The sequence below is a fragment of the Crocodylus porosus genome, unplaced genomic scaffold, assembly GCF_001723895.1.
Source record: "Crocodylus porosus isolate Cpor-Errol unplaced genomic scaffold, CroPor_comp1, whole genome shotgun sequence".
In the NCBI taxonomy this organism is placed as follows: domain Eukaryota; kingdom Metazoa; phylum Chordata; order Crocodylia; family Crocodylidae; genus Crocodylus; species Crocodylus porosus.
Window position 1 is genome coordinate 3348706 of NW_017728913.1, and position 6852 is coordinate 3355557.

Consider the following 6852-nt stretch of genomic DNA (forward strand, 5'->3'; position numbering starts at 1 on the left):
CAAGACTAAACCTGTTTTCCTTCCTCCAGACCTGTGCTTCATTTGGTTCTCGGCCGGAGATGTCATGGCCTGCAGGCCAGATCTGGCACATGAAACTACTGTATCCAGCCTGCCAGGCTACCAGTGGAAGTTGAGGGCATGGTTGGGTGGAGCAGAGCCTGGGGCACCTGGGCCCCAGGGTAGACAGAGGTCAACAGCAGGAAGGTGAGTGTGGCAGGATGACCTCTAGGGGTGCTGTGACCTCCCCTAGCGCCCCCTGGCTACTGTGTCAAGCCAGTGTCAATGCACCCTCACTGATCTCGCCCGCCACATCTTTGATGTTTTAAATGTTTAGGGGAGGCTGCCTTTTCTATCTGCTTTGACACGGTGCCTTGATGTAACTTAGCCAATGATCTGTCCAGTTGCCCCGGTGCACTCTAGCCTTAGGGACTACCCGTAAGTCCTACCGTCGCCCGCACTGGGGCCTGTCTCCTGTGCTCGCGTCGCCTGCACTGGGCCTGCTCCATGCGCTCGCCCCCTCCTGGGGCTGCTCAGTGCGCTTGCCCGCACTGGGGTCTGGCTTGCGCTCACGCAATCGGGGCTCAGGCGGCCTCGGCCTTACCTGGCCCCAGACCCCCTTCTCTGGGTCTTGCGCCCACTGGGCTTCTCGCAATCGGGGCTCAGGCAGCCTTGGCCTTACCTGGCCCCCAGACCCCCTTCTTGGGTCTCACGCCCCACTGGGGCCTGTGCCTTGCGCTCTTGCCCCCAGCTGGGGCCTTGCTCGTGACTCCCGTAATCAGGGCTCAGGCGGCCTCGGCCTTACCTGGCCCCAGACCCCTTTCCCGGGTCTTACGCCCACTGGGCTTCTCCCAATTGGGCTCAGGCAGCCTCAGCCTTACCTGGCTCCAGCCCCCCTTCTCTGGGTCTTGCGCCCCACTGGGCCTTTGGCCTGCGCCCACACTGGGCTCCTCCCAATACTGCCCCACAAGGACCAGGGTCGGGACACCCCAAAACGCAGCGCCACTCTCTGGCACTAAACTGCTGTGCCTTCTCTGGCACCAGATTGCTGTGCCCTCCCAGGGTACCAGGAACCTCCACGCTACTGGGGTCTCCTACGAGGCCTCCTCCACCCCTTACAGCCTCACTCGGTCCTCCGGTGTAATATCACAACCAAAACAGAAAATGCAGAGCCCCTTGGCTATAACACAAATCCTAAGCCAGCCTGGCTATCCTTCGTCCATATCCCTGTCAGGGTTCTCTCCACCCCGTGCCATCAGGCCATCTGGCTTGCTCCAGCAGGCCTCCTGCTTCTTAGGCTGCCAGAGGGGAACTGCTCCTTGGCCTCAGCCCAGGCTGTTTATAAAGGCCAGGCCCTGCCCCCTTCCAGTCAGCTGACCTCTGGGGTTGTCCCGGCAACCCACACCTGTGCTGCCCTAGTGAGTGGCAGCTGCCCATATTCCTGTTATCAGTAGCAGGCACCCTAGTGCCCTGCTACAGTGAGCAAAGGCTGATACAACTCTGGTTGCCCTCTGGCTGCTTTGCCCATTGCCATCACTGTGGCCCCAGCTCCTCATCCATTGGCCCTGCTGCCATTGCCATCCAATGCCCCATACCAGATGCAGAGTTGTTGCCACAGTTTGCTTTGTGCCAGAGCTTCCAGCCTGGCACAAAACACAGCAGCATCAGCAGAACCAGCATAGGGCATGAGCTCGAGCTGTTGCCACTGTGTGCACTGGGTGGGAGCTAGAGTTGCCTCCCTGTGCCCTGTGCTGGATCTGGTCCATAAGAAGCCCTGTGGTTTGGATGCAGCCTGTGGCAGGAGGTAAGCCTGACACCTTGGCTCTCTGCTTATCAAGGGAATGGGTTCTCCCTTACTACAAACTCAACCAGTTCAGAACACAGTTCCTTTAACACAGAAAACCTCAGTTCCACCCATCTTTCATTGCGACAACCCTGTCTTCTTTTTCATACCAATCCATAAACTCGGGGCTTTCTCCTTATCTTCCTCCCTCCAGAGTCCAGACTACAGTTGTAGCTGCTTCCCCATAGCATTTAAGATGTATCCTTTCCTCAGCATGGTTAAGACCGTCTTTCTGGCCTGTTAGGTTAGCCACATTTCTTTCCCATGTTGAATAACTGCTGGCTTTTTTTTACTATACCCTATCAGGTATTTATTTCTCATCTTCCAGATTATTTAATTTGTAGGAAAGGCTACCCATTTACAATCTATTCCTTTTGCTTTTCTAGTAATGCCAACCTTTCCCCTGCCACTCCCCCCTGCTTTCTACCAAACCATCTTGCTATTGTTTTACACATCACTGCTTTGTGTGATAGATACCTCTTGTGCTCTTCTGACCATGGCAAATCAGGTTCCTTAAGGCTTGCTTTCTCCATCATCTCCTTCCCCCTTCTTCTTCCTTTTCACATGTTTTTGTTAATCCTTTCATTTTTCATATATGAAGTCAAGATTGTAGGGTTCTTCAAAGAACAGACCATGTTGTCTTGTATTTTGAGGTGCTTATTTAACACATTTTGGTGTACAGTTAAATAATAGGATGGCCTAAGCTGTGGATAGCACAGCTTTCTCTGAAGAACAAATTATTAGTGTAAAAAAAAAAAAAAAATGAACTCCATTTTTTGCATTAATAGGAAGAAGAAATGTCCAGAGGAAAGGTGGGGGTAGGCTAGATTCCAAATTATCTGTTAAAAATTTAAGCATTGTTCGTAGAAATCAAAATATCCTGTGCATATTGTTTCAACATTTATTTTTACTGAGAGTGCTTGAGGTTTTGTCCGTGCACAGAAACAGAGCAATGTAAAAACATCCTGGTCTGATCTATGAGAATTTTACTCTCTCAGAAGCAAAAAGCCAGAAACTCTGACAAATATTACTAGGTAATATTGTAATAATGTAATTGTAATCAGGTAATTATGTAATATTACAAATATTACACACTTTGTCAGTGTGTGTAATACCAATCATTCTGGGATAGGAAGAAGGGGATAGTGTGTAGGGAAAGCTGAATATCTTTCTTAACACCTTTCTGAATATCTTCCAAGTATTCTGAAGCTACATATTTAAGAGAAAGTGGGAACAAAATTAATTTTTTGGCACTCGTTTATTTGAACTTGTTATGCACTATGACGGAAATAATGCAACTTTCATTTTCCCTCTGAATGTTTTCCGATACACTACTAATTAATGCCCTACACAGCTAGCCTGGGTTTTTCTATTTTTGGCTGTATCATTGCATTCACATATATATTACCATCTTTACAGATCTGTACCACTCTAATTGCATCTAGTGCTGTGCTATTTTATTTTCTTAGTTCTGAAGTAAAATTTAAATAGAAACTTTAAAAAGAATGATGTTTGCTTAAAGCACTCTGGTTTCTGACTCAATAGTACCTTCTAGTGGGAAGAAATTAAAAACAAAAGAAAATACAACAATTTTTCCCTCCAAGAAAGTAAAAACAAATAACAGATGTAAACTGCTTCACCTGTTGCTCACTTAAAAAATTACCTTTGAAGTTACACTAGTGGCTAACAGCACCAATATTATTAAGACAGTATTTTTCAAAGTTGCCGTATATTTCAGGAGCTTTCAGTGTCAGTGGGCATATCTACACATGCATATGAATGTGACTCAATAAATTCTGCTGCTTATTGCACTGGAGTTTATTGCTCCTGGTTGTCACATTTACATGTGTGCAGGACTGAAACACATCGATTTGGGTTGGAGCAGACCTGGCTGGCAGGAAGCTTGGGTGTCAGCCTGCCAGCCCAGATCTGCTCTGACCCAGCTCAGTGTGCTGTGAAGAGTTTGGATAGGGCATGAGGATGTTTCAATGCAGGACTAGCTGGCATGCACCCCCATGGCCCAGGCAGCCGGATCAGTCTATATGCATGCTGCCGCAGAGTAAAATAACTCTGCAGCAGGATAGTACTTGGATTTACAAATACTACCCTGCTGCAGTTTATTAGCTTACCGAATAACCCTGCATATGTAGATGTTAAGACGTTTACTGCAGAGCTGATTAGCCTACTCCACAGTAAATGTACCTAATGTGAGTATCTCATGTTAGGCTGAAGTAGATTGAAAAGCATCTTTTCACTTCAAAAACACTTCATAGACATTAGGGACTGGAAGGGACTTCACGAGATCATGGAGTCCAGCCCCCCCTGCCATAGGCAGGAAGTCTGCTGGGATCAAATGATCCCAGCAAAATACATATCCAAATGCCTTTTGAATGAATCCAGGGTAGGTGCTTGCACCACCTCTGGGGAGAGTCTATTCCAGACCCTGGACAGACTATAAAGAAGGTTCTCCTTATGTCCAGTCTAAACTGTCCTTCCAGGAGTTTGTGGTCATTAGAACTTGTTAGCCCCTGGGGAGCTCTGGTGAACAACTGTTCTCCCAGGTCCTGATGTACCCTGCCTCATATACTTACAGGCTACCATCAAGTCACCCCTGAGCCTTCTCTTCTCCCAGCTGAAGAGTCCCATGTCTCTTGGCCTCTCCTCATAAGGTTTGCTCTCTTGGCCTTTGATCATACAGGTGGCTCTCCTTTGGATTCTCTCAAGCTTATCCATGTCCCTCCTGAAGTGGAGGTCCCAAAACTGGATGCAGCACCCCGAGCAGAGAGGGAGGATGACATCCCTGGTTTTGCTTGAGATGGTGGATGCATGCCAGTGTTTGGTTTGCTTTGCCAGCCACGGCATTGCATTGGTGGCTCATGTTCATCTTGTGGTCAGTCATGACTCTCAAGTCTCTTTCTGTCGTGGTGGTAGTGAGGGAAGCACTGCTGAGCCTATAGGTACGATGCTGGTTTTTCCTCTTAAGGTGAAGCACCCTGCACTTCTCTACATTGAATGCCATCAGGTTAACACTTAAACAGTATTGCTTATACAGACACACTTAAAGTTACTGAATTATCCAGAATCAGAAGTTTGCAGTCAAAGCACTGGACTGGAAACACAGTAACTGACTCGAAAGCAGTGCTTCACTAACAGAATTAAACAGGTGCATGAGTTTTAGTAGGGGCAGAACTTGGTTCCTTACTTGTGAAATGAGGATTATCCCACTTTCTCCTACCCTTGCTTTCTCTTGTTTTGTTAGGCTTTAATCTTGGAAATATTTAATGTGCATGCTTAGATTTATTAAATCAAGCTCTTCAAACTAGGAACCTATATGAGCCCCATGGCCCCAAATTACACTCCTACCTTTCCTTCTTTACCTTGCTTTCATCCTCATTGTCTTGCAAACTCTGTCATCTTGAGAGGAGATATCACTCTTTTTCGGCATTTCCACAGGCAGTTCTGGTGCTCTGTGCTTCTGCTGACTTCAGATTAACCATTATCTCCAGTTTCTTGATAGCTGATAGAAGTGGTAACAGATTCACCTTTGGTCCAAGGCCTTGATTCAAAATACATCAAGAATAGCAAAGGACTATCAAGGAACATATTGTATTTCCCTGCAGTATATAGGAAATAATTTTGCAATCTTTAGAAAGACTCCCTTGCTGTTGCATCTATCAGGATGAAAAGACAGTAATTAGAACAAATTAAAATGCCCTAACTTCAGACCAGGAAATGCAAAGTTAAAGTAATGCTGCCCACCTAACACATCTGCGAAGTTACCACCACTCCTCTTAGGACTCCAGCACATGGAAACAAAGTAGCTCTACATGCAATGATACCTTAAGTATCTTTGCAGTTGGCTGGAGTTGTATTGGCCATACATTAAACTAAAGTGTTTGTAGGGGAATAATTAGATGTTATCACTCTGCAAGGTCCTGGGGGCATAAAAAAGACAGCAGTGTGAAGTTTGTGTGGGTGTGATATATAGGAAGCATTCTCTTAAGTAATGTCTTGGTTTTCTTATGGTTTGCTTGAATTCTAAAAGTAGAAATAGACTGAGATTTCTGTGTGCTGCTGCAGAGCCTGGAAGAGAGTTCTCTCTCCCTGGCAATCTTTGTTGCTATTAGAGTGGGAGGTTTTAGGCTGACAACAGCAGTAGGCCCTAGCAACTTTTCATCTCAACTGAGGGCAGGGGTGAAAATAAAAAAAATAAAGAAGAGGACCTTGCTACTAGTAGAAAGGGTGAGCAACCTATGAGTACCCTACCTTGGATGCTAGTACCAGAACCATCGGTCCATCAGTGTCACCTTCAACATCTTCCTTGTGAAATACAGTATCTCATCCAGTGAAGTTTGTGCTGGATATCTCTTTACCAGCCTTTTTAAGCCATACTGTCGTCTTGCTTTCTGAACAGCAGCCAGGCACCTGGCTGACTCTAATTTCAAGGCACTTTCACAACAGAACTTTTTCCTTTTTGTGGTTATCTAAAATCTATAAGTTTGCTGTTGTGGATCATGACAGTCCTTAGCTGGTTGCAGATGGACCTGCTGTTTGCAGCCCACATACTTCTAAGCAAGCTACTTAGGCAGTGGTCAGTCACAGTTTCTAACTGTGGACTTCAGAGATACACACCTCCTATCCTGGGAGGTGAAACAGTTCAGCTACTCTAGGCCCTAAAACCAATGCTCTGACCCAGTGGTCTATGCATGTTTCTTACAGAGCATAAATTCTGTGGCTGCTCAGAGTCCTAGTTCAAATACAAGACAAATAAAACAAGGAACACAGGTGTTGTACAGGAGCTTGTAAAACCACAGTAACCTTTCCTCTCAAAGCACACAGAAGTAAGAGATTAAGTAAGCTGTGTTTTGTCCTTGACCTCTCTAGGCAGTTACTGTTATTCAAAACATAGGCCACATTCTCTAATACGGTGATTACAATGCAAAGGTCACAATTTGTTACAGGCTTGTACAAACATACTAGTCTGTCACAGATGGTATAACACAGAAATAAAT